The sequence below is a fragment of the Chrysemys picta genome, chromosome 1 (assembly GCF_011386835.1).
Source record: "Chrysemys picta bellii isolate R12L10 chromosome 1, ASM1138683v2, whole genome shotgun sequence".
Lineage (NCBI taxonomy): Eukaryota > Metazoa > Chordata > Testudines > Emydidae > Chrysemys > Chrysemys picta.
Window position 1 is genome coordinate 335928345 of NC_088791.1, and position 16989 is coordinate 335945333.

The following is a 16989-nucleotide window of genomic DNA, read 5'->3' on the forward strand; positions in this document are numbered from 1 at the left end:
ACTTGAGCACTGGGGGATTTGACCATTTAACCATTATTTTTAATTTTTATAGGCTTTAGTGATATTGACTAGTACAGTATGTGCCACCAACAAACTCAATGTCTCTCATTACTGTTCATGAATAATTATGTCCGCCAAAAGCCTAAATAATTAATAATTCAATCAAGAAGCCATTAAGGTATTTACTAAGATATGTTCTGGGTTTAATAAACAAAGCTGATGTTTATGTTTATTATTACATGTTAGGATATAAAGAATTGAAATAATTTAAACTGCCATTATGTCAATAACATTAAGGGTTGAAGAAGTTCATATACTGTAATGTAAGTATAACAAAGTCTTAATTCTAAAATATTTAACATGCCATACAAGAAGGAAGCAGAAAAATGAGCTTGCCCTCTATGGTATCTATTGATGATTGACAATATATTTGCATACTATGCAATTAAATGACTTTTTAGAACTATATAATCCCAAAGACTTTTTTTAATATAGGCTACAAATAGCAGAGCGACCAAAACAGATGCAACAATTTAGGCAGATAGAGCTTCATAAAACTGCCTCCATGGAAAAGTGTTTTTATTTGAATATTCTACCATTTTGTTTGTCTTCTCAGAGAACTTTTTCTTGTAAAATGATTTGGCAAAGCCAGTCAACCAACTCAAAAGAATAAAAATGTATGCACTTTAAAAAAGTGAAATGAAGAGGAAAGGAACACAGATGGCATTATTAAAACACAAATACACACAGAAATCCTCCTTTGCTGATATATTGGTTTTAACCTTTTTTTTTTCTTATTAAGTTCAGCATCTGTGAAAGAAAATATGACAATCTTAAAGGTATATTAAGACGCAATTACGTTTATTTCAAACCACTCAAAGGTAATGAGAATGGATCCTTACCATGCATTTTTAAATGCTTTATTCATTCTTTTTCCCAAATAGGGAAGCATTAAAATCATAAAGTTTCAAGTATTGTGATATGGTTGTACATTTGTACAGTACTTTTTCATGTCCTTCAGAGTTAATGTATGCAGGGAAAAGGAGACGGTTGTGGCATTTGCAGGTCAGTGGACCCCTAAAGAGGCAGTTGCAGAAAGTAAGTTGAGTTTCAATGTCACAGTTCGTGACTTGGGCAGGCCCTACAGTTGCTGATTGTACAAAACATCTGGACAAACAAAAGGCTTTAAGAAAAACACCAAGTATTCCAAGAGGTGGCAACACTGGGGAGGATCCTTTAAAAGCACGATACTCATACAAGGGCACTGGGGCTAAGAGCCTGCGAGCTGTGCTCAGTTCAGGACCAGATGAGGTGAGCAGAGATGGCTTGAAGCCCTGGGCTCAGCCGGCATAAATGAGAGGAAACTGAAGAAGAGAGTGCAGGCACTGCTGAATTTATACTCTAAATAGGCAGTACAAATGTGTGTGTTGCAGGGTGGGAGGGATGGTCTCATGGCTAAGGGGATAGATCAAGGATCAACAGGGCTGATTTCTATTCCCGGCGATGACATAAGTCTCCTATGTGATGTTGAGCACTTAGCTGTCACTTAGGCCTAGACTATACTAGGAAAGTTATATGGTATAACTGTCAATTAGGGCTATGCTATTTTTTACCAGTAGTTCTACCATTTAGAAGCCCTAGTGTGCTTGTACCATTATAAAGGTGCCTTATAACAGTATAGCTTATTTCACTGCTTGAACCGGAATAAGCTATATTGTATAAGTACTTATACCTCTGTATCTGCATCCACACTGGGGAGCCTCACCTCAGTCCCCAGAAAAATCATGGAGCAGGTCTTCATTTTGAAGCACTTGGAGGAGAGGAAGGTGATCAGGAAGAGTCAACATGGATTCACCACGGGCAAGTCATGCCTGACCAACCTGACTGCCTTCTATGATGAGATTACTGGCCCCGTGGATATGGGGAAAGCGGTGGACATGATATATCTTGACTTTAGCAAAGCTTTTGATACTGTCTCCCAGAGTGTCCTTGCCAGCAAGTTAAAGAAGTATGGATTGGATGAATGGACTATAAGGTGGATAGAAAGCTGTCTAGATCGTCCAGCTAAATGGGTAGTGATCAATGGCTCGATGTCTAGTTGGCAGCCGGTATCAAGTGGAGTGCCCCAGGGGTTGGTCCTGGGGCTGGTTTTGTTCAGCATCTTCATTAATGATCTGGATGATGGGATGCATTGCACCTCACCAAGTTCGCAGATGACACTAAGCTGAGGGGAGAGGTAGATATGCTGGAGGGTAGGGATAGGGTCCAGAGTGACCTAGACAAATTGGAGGTTTGGGCCAAAATAAATGTGATAAGGTTCAACAAGTACAACTGCAGAGTCCTGCAGTTAGGATGGAATAATCCCATGTACTGCTACACGCTGGGGACCAACTGGCAAAGCGGCAGTTCTGCAGAATTACAGTGGATGAGAAGCTGGGTATGAGTCAGCAGTGTGCCCTTGTTGCCAAGAAGGCTAACGGCATATTGGGTTGCATTCGTAGGAGCATTGCCAGCAGATTGAGGGAAGTGATTATTCCCCTCTATTCAACTCTGGTGAGGCCACATCTGGAGTATTGTGCCCAGTTTCGTGCCACCCACTACAGATAGGATGTGTACAAATTGGAGAGAGTCTCGCGGAGGACAATAAAAATGATTAGGGGGTTGGAGCACATGACTTATGAGGAGAGGCTGAGGGAACTGGGCTTGTTTATTCTGCAGAAGAGAAGTGTGACGGGGGATTTTGATAGCTGCTTTCAACTACTTGAAGAGGGGTTCCAAAGAGGATGGAGCTAGGCTGTTCTCAGTAGTGGCAGATGACAGAACAAGGAGCAATGGTCTCATGTTGTGGTGGGGCAGGTCTAGGTTGGATATTAGGAAAAGCTATTTCACTAGGAGGGTGGTGAAGCACTGGAAAGGGTTACCTTGGGCGGTGGTGGAATCTCCATCCTTACAGGTTTTTAAGGCCCAGCTTGACAAAGCCCTGGCTGGGATGATTTAGTTGGGGTTGTCCTGCTTTGAGCAGGGGGTTGGACTAGATGACCTCCTGAGGTCCCTTCCAACTCTGATATTCTATGATTCTATGAGGGGAGGTTGCCACTTCAATTACACCAGTGCAGTTACAGTGGCAAAACTTTCTATTGTAGACAAGTCCTTGGTCTCTCTGTGCCTTGGTACCCCTTCTGTAAAATGGAGGTAATACTTCTTTGCCCACCCCCTCTGTCTATCTTGTCTCTTTAGACTGTACTGTCTTTGGGGCAGAGCCCATGTCCCTTAATATATGCAATGCCTAGCACAATATGGCCCTTGTCACACCCAGAGAAAGTTCTATTTTCAATTATTATTATTATTATTATTATTATTACTATGAATTAATTAATTTTACATGGATGGATGGATGGCAGTATTTTGTTTGAAATGGGTTAGCCTCTGTCAAGCAATGCTGACTAATTGAATAATTCACTGTATTTATGCTAAAAGGAGCAGTTACATTCATGGGAAAGCAGCCAGTATTTTCCAGATGTTTATGAAGTATGTATTTAATTTCAGAAGAGAAAATAATGCTATATGAGGGGAAAATATTAGAACTATGACACACACAGAACTTTGACTGCTTTGGACAAACATGTTGCATTTCTGTATTCTCAGTAGTATAGTTCAAAAATCCTTCCATTATATCTCTCCAATCTGCCCTGTTGTAGTGTTTAACTGATCTCCATTGCCTGGAATTCTATCATAAGACATGACTCTATAGAAGAGAGATATGTTTAATTCCTGGAAATCATACCAGCCATTTCAGATGTTGGCTCTGAAATGATAAAGTAGGGATAAATACTATTAATAATTAGGGTCCTACCAAATTCATGGCCGTGAAAAACATGTCACAGACCGTGAAATCTGGTATCCGCCATGAAATCTAGTCTTTTGTGTACTTTTACCCTATACTGTAAAAGTACCCTATACTATAGGGTAAAAGTATACAAAAGTATCCAGCTTTTCTCAAATTGGGGGTCCCGACCCAAAAGGGGGTCACAAGGCTATTGTGTGTGTATGGGGCGGAGGGGGGGCACAGTATTACCACCCTTACTTCTGTCCTGCTTTCAGAGCTGGGCACCTGGCCAGCAGCTGCTGCTCTCCGGCCTCCCAGCTCTGAAGGCAGTGAAGAAGTAAGGGTGGCAATACTATGTCCCCCCCCTACAATAGCCTTGTGGCTCTCTATTGGGTCAGGACCTCCAGTTTGAGAAACGCAGAGTCTTAAGGGCTTTACATGTTTATGTTTTGCCATTTTTAAATACATAGTCATGTTTGTTACAACACCGTGAAATTTAAGATTTAAATATCTGAAACCATGAAATTCAAGTTTTTTTAAATGCTGTGACTGTGAAATTTACAAAAATGAACTATGAATTTGTTAGGGCCCTATTAATAATTTTTTGTATTACAGTAGCATTTAGCGGTTCCAACTGAGATTATGTCTGTACAATGGGGCACATGGTGAGAGACAGTCATTTCCCCAAAGAATTTACAATGTGAATAGACAAGAAGAACAACAAATGAGGGAAATGGATGCACAGAGCAGTAAAGTGACTTGCCCAATGTCCCCACACAAGGTCAATGCTTGAACCAGGAACAGAAAAATATCCTGAGTCCCAGCCAAATGCCCTATTAACTCGAGCGTGCTGCCTCTCACATTGCCTGCTACATTTTGCAAGTCTGTCATCAGTTGACTGGGTCTCACATGACTTCTTCTAGTAGACTAGAGCTAGTCACAACAGGAAAGATTTGCAAACCAGGGCGCTCGAGTTAAGAACTTCTAAAAACTTTAAAATACTGTTAATTTGATGTATTATGACTTTGTGTGTCCAGCAGAAATAAATACAGGAGACAAAATTTTAGCATTTCCTAGTAATTATCTGAATAAGACTTAAAATCATCTGAGTCCTTTGGCTCTACTGCTACCCACCATTATTCACCTACCCTTAATGAGTATAATTTATGAGACGGCATAATGACACAGCATGACGGTTTCTTGCTTGAGGCACCAAGACTTGTGATGCTCATGTTTTACAGTAATTGTAGTGTGGCTCATGCAGTATTTGTGAAAATAATTCCTAATCTGGTCTGATACTCCTAAATTATGGAAGAACAATGATAATATGAAGTGATAGACCCTCAAGACAGTTTTTCCTGCAATTTTCTACTTAACTTCTTTCATGCCTATTTTAAAAAGCAAAAGAAGAGACTGCATTCCAATATAACCTTTGGCAGTAGTCACTGGCTTTAGAGCTGTTATTAAAGCATATAAGAGTTACATTAGCTACCCTAGTCTAAAACAGGACTAAATCTTAATTTTACAATCTGCCCTGAGCAAAGGAGGTATATGAATAAGGGAAGGATAGGTGAATCTGATCAGGGAGAGGATTCCAGGTGAAACGGGCCCCTTGGAAAAAGGTACACAGATGGTTAGTGGGAGAAGCAGGATAATGGGTCATTGAACCAGACATGATGAGTAAGAGTGAAAGGGGTAGGTGAGGGAAATGTGACAAGATGTGTTGTAGAGAATGGCAGAGTTATGCAAGACTTTGAAAGCATGGAAAGGAAGTTTAAATTTGACATTTAAACATTTGTCTTAATAGTCATCAGTCATATCTTAATCTGAGTTCAACCATGCACATGTGTTTATTTATATAAGATTTTGTAAATCTGTAATAATGAAATCATGGTAGTTGTGAAGTCATGGTACTAAGTATGATGTCTCCAACTGGGAGCCATGAAGGTCATCTGAAGTCACCAATTCGACTGGATTTGATCAAGAACATTTCCATAAATATTAGATAGGTGATGACAAAACTTGCATTGATTGTTACGTGTTGAATTTTAAGAGCTGCTTTACAGATCATAGAATCAGAGAATATCAGGTTTGGAAGGGACCTCAGGAGGTCATCTAGTCCAATCCCCTGCTCAAAGCGGGACCAATCCCCAACTAAATCATCCCAGCCAGGGCTTTGTCAAGCCTGACCTTAAAAACCTCTAAGGAAGGAGATATTGAACCAAGGCACAGAGAGATTGAATGATTTACCTAACATAATTCAGGAAGTTTTTGGCAGAACAGAAAACTGAACTCTAATCTCCTGAGTCCCGTGTCCAATGCCATCCTTCCTCTCACTGATATTACAGTGTTAGTGGTTAAACATCAGTGAACAGAAGGTGCCCTTTCTCCACATACTCCAGCATTTTAATACATAGTGAACTTATTCCTTTCCATTTTCTCCAGAGTGTTACTTGGAGGCTGAAAAGCTGCAGATAAGGGATTGATGCTGAAGGTAAAAGCATCATTTCATTGGTCACATTTTGCTCTCCACTTAAAACAATAACTTTAAGTGATGTTGCAACTTTATAGTGTGGGAGCTCATCAAAAGAAAAAGGCTGCACAGCAGGCGGCAACATCAGGAGGAGGACCTTGACATAGTAGGTATTACTGAACCATGACACAAATCAATGGGACGCTGTAATACCTGACTGTAAACTATAAAGGAAGTACAGATTAGGTTGCAGAGAGGTCAGAGTGTAGCACTAAGAGATTCTCCATAGTCTATAGTGAGAGAAACATTTCTGAGTGGAGAAGACCATACTGTAGAATCTGAATGGAAAATGCCAACTCATAAGAAAACACATATACTAGCAGAGTGACACTACTAGCCTCCAAATCCAGAAAAATATATTGTGTACACTTCGGAAGGAGATCAAGGAGGCAATTAAATCTAATAAGAACAGAATTCACAGGGTCTTCAACTGTCCACCTATAAACTGGTTAAATTTCACAAAGGGACAAGGTTTAGAGAGACAAATTTTTGACACCTTAAATGATTGCTCTTTGGAAAGGCCAGTCCTAGACTATACAAAAAGAGAGGTTATTCTTGGCTTAGCCCTAAGTCAATGGATGTACTCTGGTTTTATGTGAGACAAGAATTTGGCTTTTTCAGTACAGTTAAGAAACATCTACCCACATTCAACAGAAGGGTGGTTTGTATATTTTTCTTTGGAACTTTTTTGGAGGAAAATTGGGATTTTTGATTAATTTTTTTTTCTGAAAGTGAGGAGAGAGGGATGTCAGAAAACAAAAACAAAAAATGAAGAAAAACTTTTGGAAGAAACATTTTCTGCAGAAAAAAAGTTCTATTATCCAAACAGCTCTCCTCAACAATCATGTACCACCTCTACCCGTTGACACCAGAATTTCAGTCCACCTGTCCTCCCATCCATACCTACACATCCCCAACAATCTCACCTCACTTGAACTAACTAATACTCCTGCGATCAATTGTCCTGAATGATTCAAGACACTACATACCATGCAGTAAGCCATCTTGGCTCACCTTAATGGGCTAAGTGATACTTCATGGCTCTCATCCTCCACTGATGTGGTCTTGTGGTAGGAAGGTTCAGCAGTGGTGTCTCTGACGCTATCATGGGATCCATGATAGAGGTTCCCCTTCACTCCTTTAAGGGGAATAAACCATGTATTAATTGTGTCTGGACTATGTATGCACAATTATAATTATTGTTCTATAATACAGGTATGTATAAAGAGTCCATCAATGTGGTGATCTGGGCAGTCACATTATATAGGGTAGAATAGTAACAAAGTCACCTTCCTCCCAGATAAGGAGCACATACCAAGTTCTCTATGAGGACCAATGGTAATGACTAACAGTTAGCAGATGAAGAGTGAAATCCTGATCCCAAGTCCATGTAGGTAAATAAAACTCTTTCCATTGACTTCAATGTGATTTCACCTAAGTATCAAAGGGTTCCAAGAACTACAGTTAGTAGAAGACATATCCCAAACCGATGTTCTCCATCTACTACCAACAGCCTACAAATAAATAAATGGCCAGGCTTTGGATCAGACATATTCCTGTTGGATAAAGTGTCCAATAATCGAGAGCCCCCAGTGAGAAGACTACTGGAAGGGAGTATTTATGTCACATTCATGCTAGCAGATAGTACCTGTTGATGTTCAAGTTGCAAATGCCAACAGGTAAGGACATAGCCACTAAAAGCAGTGGAAGAAGGTAGCAGAAGAAAAGAATAAGTCATAGAGAACTTCACTGGGGTAAGAAGAAAACTCTGAAACAAAAACTTCCTGATAGTGTCCTCCTTACAAGTTACAATATTTTGAGATTGTGCAGTTAGATGTAGAACAGGCTGACAATATGTCATGGGACATCTTGTATGTCAACTGTTTGCTCCTTTGGGAAATGAGGGCAGGAAGTGCCTTGTGTGCCATCTGTTTAGTGTGATTCTATGCCAGCTGTACATATCAACGATATGACCAGTCCATGCAGGTGCCAGAAGAGATCACTTTTCTCCAATGCTCATTTGATTTTGCATTTTTTAAAATATCTTCAGTGCTGTTCGCTAGTAAAAAAAAAAAGTTTATAGAAATATATCACTGGTGTTTTATGCCCATCTGCTTGGCACATTGTGTTCACACCTCTAAATATGCAACAGCCAGGCAATCTTTTTACACTGAAAGGTGATTCACCTTCCTAAACTAACAACTGCCAATACAATTAATCTCTTTTCCCTCTGGGTCATTTATTATGGATAGCTCATACAGTTACTGTATAGAGCATCCTTGTAGGGTGCCATGATAAAGCAAAGGACTTTACAAATTGGATTTTTGCTTGGCTGATGACCATATCCATTATCCACATGAAATTGCATGGTCGATTTTTGCAGGTTATAACATTTTGAGAAACAATCCTAATACCTATAACACATGCCAGTACATATAAAATGATGGGGTCTAAAGTAGCTGTTACCACTCAAGAAAGAGATCTTGGAGTCATTGTGGATAGTTCTCTGAAAACATCCACAGCGACAGTCAAAAAAGCAAACAGAATGTTGGAAATCATTAAGAAAGGGATAGATAATAAGATAGAAAATATCTTACTTCTAAATAAATCCAAGGTACTCTGTGACAGACCCAGACCAGTGGGGTACAGGAGTCTGGTAGAGGGCAAATATACTGGTCACTGAATGAGTAGTTTTCTGTTCCCTGAGTGACCAGACCTATTGGGATCCAGGAAGTGGGCGGGCAAAGCCCGCCCACTGCTAAAGGATCCCCCCCCCCAGCCTAAGGGGCTGCACTAGAGTAATCAGGAACCTGCTAGAACCAGTTAAGGCAGGCAGGCTAATTAGAACACCTGGAGCCAATTAAGAAGAAGCTGGTAGAATCAATTAAGGCAGGCTAATCAGGGCACCTGGGTTTTAAAAGGAGCTCACTTCAGTATGTGGTGGGAGTGTGAGGAGCTGGGAGCAAGAGGCACACGGAGCTGAGAGTGAGAGGGTGTGCTGCTGGAGGACTGAGGAGCACAAGCGTTATCAGACACCAGGAGGAAGGTCCTGTGGTGAGAATAAGGAAGGTGTTTGGAGGAGGCCATGGGGAAGTAGCCCAGGGAGTTGTAGCTGTCATGCAGCTGTTACAGGAGGCACTATAGACAGCTGCAGTCCACAGGGCCCTGGGCTGGAACCCGGAGTAGAGGGCAGGCCCGGGTTCCCCCCAAACCTCCCAATTGACCTGGACTGTGGGTTCTTCCAGAGGGGAAGGTCTCTGGGCTGTTCCCCAACCCACATAGTGAATCTCTGAGGCAAGAAAATCTGCCAATAAGCGCAGGACCCACCAAGATAGAGGAGGAACTTTGTCACAATGCCTAAATCTTGAATACTGCATGCAGATGTGGTCGCCCCATCTCAAAAAAGATATATTGGAATTTGAAAAGCTACAGAAAAGGGCAACAAAAATTAGGGGTATGGAATGGCTGCCCTATGAGGAGAGATTAATAAGACTGGGACTTTTCAGCTTGGAAAAGAGACAACTGAGGGGGGATATGATAGAGGTCTATAAAATCATGACTGGTGTGGAGAAAGTAAATAAGGAAGTGTTATTTATTCCTTCTCATAACACAAGAACTAGGGGCCACCATCTGAAATTAATAGGCGGCAGGTTTAAAACAATCAAAAGGAAGTATTTTTTCACACAAAGCACAGTAAACCTGTGGAACTCCTTGCCAGGGGAGTTGTGAAGGCCAGGACTATAGCAGGGTTCAAAAAATTCATGGATAAATTCATGGAGGATAGCCATTGATGGCTATTAGCCAGGATGGGCAGGGATTGTGTCCCTAGCCTCTGTTTGCCAGAAACTGGGAATGGGCGACAGGAGATGGATCATTTGATGATTACCTGTTCTGTTCATTCCCTCTTGGGCACCCACTGTCAGAAGACAGGATACTGGGCTAGATGGACCTTTGGTCTGACCCAGTATGGCCATTTTTATGTTCTTACGGAGGAGCTCTCACTACATATATATGCCAAACCTTCCAAACATTTCTAACATGTCAGCATGTCCACTATTTCAAAATCATCTGTTAAGCCATTGACATCTGTATTTAAGAAATGAAATGAAATGAAATATTCTGTAAGCCCAGATCCAATAATCAGGAACCACAATGAAGCTTTCCCCATTGTATTAAAAGTACAGACTTAACTTCACTTCCAGTCTAATACAAAGTACTTTCATTTTGTGACAAATTTTTCACTGTGGTTGAAGGTGAAATTATGCAAACTTTTATATGGTTTGAGAGAAGTATAGTGTACACTAAGGTGTCTATTCTCCCATAAGTTCATAGTATTTTCCTGATCTTAGAGAGAGTTTGTCACTGAGATTGATGGGAAGTATAGGACCACAGTGATGAAAAGAATAGACCCTTAAGATCAGAGCAAAAATCACCCATGGTGCTGTCCTAAATTTCCCTTTGTGTCATCTTGCTACTTTCAACTATGTACCTTCCCTTCAAATTAGAGCTCCCTCTCTTCTCATTCATAACACAACCAATGTCTTTTCATTGAAACTCTTCTGCAGAGTCAATCAGCATTCATCCAAAGAGGAGCATGTTAAAGTGATGAAGATAAAATTGTGAGATTAAAGAGGATTTTGGTACTCAGATAATCAGCTGCATTACTGTATGAGCCTGAGCTACATTGTCTGTCACTTCTGAATGTAAGATCTTTGGAGAAGAGACTGTGTCCCCCTCTTTCTTTGACAGAGCACCAAGCACAATGCAGGCATCCATTATATTGTTACATGCTTGATCATGCATCAGTTATGTCAATGGCAGCTTTTCCATTGATTTGAATGGGATAGGATCAAGCCATGTAACAGCAAAAACAAAACAAAACAGAAAACTAATTCATTTAAAACTGCCACACCTAGAAGCCCAAAATTATTGTGACCTGTATACTTAAAGTATTTCCTAAGCAATTTAAGGTGCTTCCCACCCCCATACTCCTCTTGCTGCGAGGATGAAATTTCCAATTAAGTTGACTGAAGTGCATGAAAAACAAGGATACTACCCAAGCCTTTAGCTTGCTAAGGCTTGTAAATATTACTTTTTTTTTATTGACTTGATTTATACTTCATAGAAACATCCTTAAAATGGGATTTTTAACATATTCAGTAATAAAGGCATTAATATTTATGCAATAATGTTCTTAAGCCACTGTAAAACTGTATAGTATATATCATATACCATATATTTAATAACCTCAGTTCCACTTTCACTTTGATTCTGGATTCAAGTCAAAAACCTATGATCACTGGCTGCATTCTGATAGGTGCTGACAGGGCTGGCTCTGGCTTTTTTGCCGCCCCAAGCAAAAAAAAAAAAAAACCCAAAACCTGCGGCGCAGCTGGAGCGGCAAAGCAGGAAAAAAAAAAACCTGCGGGGCGGCCGGAGCCAGGGTGCAGGGGGACTCCCTGCACTGCAGACGTGCCCCAGCTAGCAGGGGGAAGGGAGGGACCGGGGGAAGAGAGAGAAAAGGGGCGGCCAGGGTGTCAGCAGGGCGCTCGCCACACGGCCCCGACCTCTGCGCTGCCTGCCGGGAGGGCTCTGCGCCGCTCCGGTCGGCGGGGAGGGAAGGACGCGGGCTGCCCTGCCGGGCTTGCTACAGACCTGGCACCGGCTGGGGCAGACGGAGCGCTCAGCCCGCTCCTAGCAGGGCACTCCCCTCTTTCGCTCCGCCGCCCCCTACAGGGTGGCCAGATAGGCAAACAAAAACAAAACAAAACAAAAAAGCCGTCCTAGGATTGGGCGGAATGCCGCCCCGTAGAATCTGCTGCCCCAAGCACGAGCTTGCTCGGCTGGTGCCTGGGGCCGGCCCTGGGTGCTGAGGGCTTTCAAGTCTCCTGTTGACTTCACTGGTCACTGAAGATTCTCAGTATTGAACAAAATCTGGCCATGAGAGTCACAGTATCACAAACACAGGATTATGGATTTCTCTGTCAGAACAAGACAAAGACACGCTGTGTGGGAGACCAGTACCTTTAAGAGTTAACAAACACGTATGTGAGATATGAAAGTTGTGAAGGGATTTATGATGAAAGTGTGAAATATTTGAAAGTTTTCCTCAGCATGAAATAAAGGAGGAGAAAAAAATATCCTACCGATTCCGGAACACTTTGGAAGTCTAAAATAGATTAAGGGGTTTTTTTTTTCCCTCCTCAACACAGATTTTATTTTTCTCCTAAGAACCTACTTCAAACACATTAAAGGCCACAAGATTCCAAGACACAAGCTGAGCTTAAATACATTGGGTAGGGCTACCTTGCAATGCAAAAAAGCCTTTCCTCTTGGCTTTTAGCCTCTACTTTCTTGCAAAGGGAACCATTTCTCTGAAAGACCTCTAATTTCTTAATTCATAGGTACTTGAAATTCCTTGTCTCTTCAGTGTAGAGCTGGGTCTGCAGTTAGTCTACCCTGCCCCCCTTTACTCAAGTCGTTAGAGGTTTATAGCTGTGTAACTTTTGTCATTCCTAGTCTGAACAATTCTGCGAGGATAGAGATATGGATAAGATGGTCGTTTTTTTCCATCTCCCATTTTTATGATTCTTTAGTTTAATTGGGATTAGAGATGAGTGAATGATGACAGTGAATAATTTATTAGACCAAGTTAGTTGACTGTTTTGTTCACAAAGGCCAATATTTTCAAAAGTGACTAGTGATGTTAGGGTGTCTCAATTTTTGGGTTCCCACCTTGAAGTACTTTAAAGGGGCCTGATTTTCAGAGGAGTTGGGGCTCAGCACCGTCTGAAAACTATGCCCTTTCAATGTGTCTGAAATTGAGCCCCTCAGACCATTATCCACATTTGAAAATGTAGGCCAAAATGTCTACACTGAGATCAAAATTCTATCTAATGTAATTGTTGTTCAGCATTACTCAGTTTCTTTTAAAAAAAATGTTGATCATAAGCAGTACACTGTGGGTATCAAATACTCTGTTTCAAGACATCAGTGCCTTGTAGGTGAAGTAATAATAGTCAGTTATAAACAAACATTCTTAATATACTGGAATAGCAAAAAAAATGTATGTACATATATGCAAGAAAAAAAGATATTAACAGAGTAGACAATGTGAGCATGTAGCACACTATTGTCTTTATTTACTATTGCTATTTGGTGTGTTGCTCAAGAGGGAACCTAGATGGAATAACAGTAAGAATAGGGAAAAAAAAGAAATATTGAGAAGGGGAAAGAGTAGAGGACCAGAAAAGGGGCAGAAAGATAGAGGATAGAAAAGAGGCATGGGCAGCACATGATGTAGGCTGGGAGAGCCTAAGCCTCCCCAAACCTCACGCCTCGGGGGCGGGGGGGGGGGGGCAGTGGTGGATTTGCGGCCCCTTGGTGGAGAGAGTCAGAGTGGGGACAGAGGAGCTGGGCCACAGGGGAAGGGATGGAATGGGGGCGAGGTTGTGGGTGGAATGGGGGCAGGGCTGCGGGGGAAGGAACAGAATGGGGTGGGGCTGTTGGCGAGGCCGTGGAACAGGGGAGGGGCTCCGGGCTCAGAACACCAGCCAGGATCGAGAGAGCTCCGTAGATGTCTCAGCCGAGGTTGAGAGCTCGACCCCGGATGGGGCCGAGCTCTCAGCCCTCCCTCCTGCCCCGGACGGGGCCATGGGCGGGGAGGGGCTGAGCCGGAAGAGGTGGGGACGTAGCTGGAGAAGGTCAGGGCAGGGTACTAGCATCCTCAATGGGAAGCTTCACCTGCCGCATATGAAGAGAGGAAAGTGAGCTAATTGATGGAGAAAGGTAATGTATCTGTGCCTTGATAGATGGTATTTATAGGCTGTGATTTCTTGTGGAAGTTCTCAGGACAAAAATAATACTTCCAAGTTATTATTCTTTGAAAGATAATCTTCTCCATTATAGGCACCGAGATCTCCAGATTCCATTCACTTAAAGAGAGCATCTTTCCAGTGGCCTGGGAGAATTCTTTTACAGCAAGTCTGATTTTCTGAAAAAGTCTAATAGACACAGTTTGGTGGATGGTACTATGGGGAGATAATAAGATGCTCAGTGTTTGAAATTTGAGTTGTATTGGTTATTTTGATTGGTCACATGGTATAATTTTTGTTCTCTGATTGGGTTAATAGAAGTCTTTTATAGCCATTTCTGGATGTAAATATTCAAGTGGGTGTGATTAAAATTTGCTTTCTGCCAGCATCATGTGAATAAAATGTAATCTCTCAAATGCTGACAGAAATCAAAAATACAAGGGCTGCAAGCATAGCTGAACTGAACGAAGTGTGAAGTTAAAGTGAAAACAATCAGTATTTTTGTCATTTCCCTGTTCCAGCTTAAACATTAAGCAGTTTTATTTTGCATGCAATCAGTATTTCTTTCCTCTTTTTCCCCTTCTCCATTGTTTTTCTTTTCCCCAATTCTTCTGCATTGTTAAGCCCTGAAGAATATAGTAACCTGTGAATTATGTACTAAACAGTTCTATGGGTAGAGTCAATGGAAGAAAAGCAATGAGTTAGATTATAATTTAATAGCTAATAGAGAGGCAGGTACTAGTCTAGCACTTGGGAAACCTGGAGTCAATTCCATGCTCCACCACAGACTTCCTGTGTGACCTTGGGCAAGTCTCTTCGCCTCTCTGTGCCTCATGTGTGAAATACTACTTCATAGGGGTATTGACAGGATCAATACCTTAAAGACTGTGAGGTGCTCAGGTACTCCGGTGATGGAGGGCCATAAGTACCTTATCTAGCTATCAAACGTCTCAATAGTCCACTTCATTTGAACACTTAAGCACATGCTTATATCCTATTGACTCCCCAAACAGCTATAGTTCCTCTTGATGCATGTATATAACATCCATTAGTGTTAACAGGAGTTATGCACATACAGTGAGTGAAAGAATACAATGGCAGAAAAGACGTTGTATAGTTTCTTCTGCTTCAAACCTTTTTTATACAGGAATATTTTGCTTTTTGTTATACCTCCCATGGACCCTCTTAAATTGCTTCCTATTCTTTTGAAAATAAAATTAAAAAACCCTTTGAATTCAAGAGGCTAATTTACAAAAGAATAGTTTTTTACATGGCCTTCCACCAGGATATCTTTATTCACTTTTGATTACTGCCACTCTCTTGTCTTTATTTTCAGTGATTAAAATGCTTAAACTTATTATTACAGCTTTGCTGTTGCCAAGGTAATAAGACACCAGCTAGGAAATTAGGGGTATTCTCCTCTTGATGTGAATGCATACACAAAGACCTCCTATTAGTGAACAGGCTTTAAGTACATAGTTTAGTTTTTACAAGGCAAATCCTTGTTCTGTCATGAAAGATCAGAAATTTTGAGAGTTCTTCTCAGATAAACCCCGAGCTCATAGCATCTAACCCAATGAAAGTCTAGTTTCCTGACTGGGCCCTCTAAGTGCTAATGTAATATTATAAATAATAATTTATCACATTAGTATCCTAAATCTGAAATGGTAAATAAATCTGAATCCATATGCTGCTATGTTTACACTGCACTACACACACACACACACACACAATTTCCATCCTTTTTTCACAAGCAAACAAACACTAGTCTACCCTAGAAACTTCCAGCTGGAAGATACCAGCCTTTGCACAAAGACAAATAATTAGACAAGGTGACTTATTTGTGTCTTACGAAGATTTAGTGGTTTCTGCCCTGTATCTTACTGATTCAGTGCCACAAGATGTCAGTACAGTTTAAGCAATGACAGAAGACTCCTATATTGTGAGCTGTACTGAAAATGGGGGGTGGAGGGGAGTTAAAAAAAATCACATTGAATTCTGAAGCATTTTCTGAGAGGAAAATGGCTACAAAGTGGTTGTGATTGGGGGGGAAAAGGCTTGGTCCTAAATTGTATCCTGTGTATTTAGAACTATAACGAAAATCAAACTCTGTATAGCGTCTACTTTATGTCCATGTCTGCATTCTACTTTACTATTAATTCTACAGCTAATAAAAAACTGCATCTAAATAAATTTTACTTCTCCACAGAGCAGGGTTTGTGTTTCAGCAGTTGGTTGGATTTCAATGATAGTTTCCCAAAGCTCTGTTTTCCTTTGACTTCGTAAAAAATGAAATAAGAAAAAAAAAATGAAGAAAAAGACAAACCCAGCTCACTTGTATTAATGACCCTTTACACAATCACCTCACTTGTAACAGGAGCTAATACATTTCCATTACAATGGCAACATATAACGGGTAGTTAATCATCAAGAAAATTCATTAGCTGAATGTCACCAGGAACCTATGTACTGTAGCAAATGAACAGCGGACAACAGTTTGAGTTTTAATTCAGCAATGAGCTCCCCTCATAATGCTGCTTTCCTCCGTATTAAATTGGGCACAGAGTTAATGGTATGACAAATGGGTATTTGAACTCAGTAAGCTTCCTTGATTACAAGGACAGCAGTTACTCCTGCATAAGTGCTGGCAAACATCTCATGGAGAGTATTCCGTAGGCCTTTGACTATTGCAAACTTTTATGACGACTGTTTAGGCACTCCACAGATGGAGGTAGAAAAAGCTGAGAGAGAAAGAAGATTCAGAGCTAGCAGAGTGTTTGCTTGATGTAATCTTCTGGGCCAAACTCATTGCCGGT

At 41.1% G+C, this 16989-nt stretch overlaps 1 long non-coding RNA gene across 2 annotated transcripts in view; it reads left to right on the forward strand.

The window, feature by feature from the left end:
* The window catches only part of LOC135983512 (uncharacterized), a 385110-nt gene that overhangs the window by 149421 nt on the left and 218700 nt on the right, over positions 1–16989 (forward strand). The gene's annotated exons all lie outside the window — the stretch shown is intronic.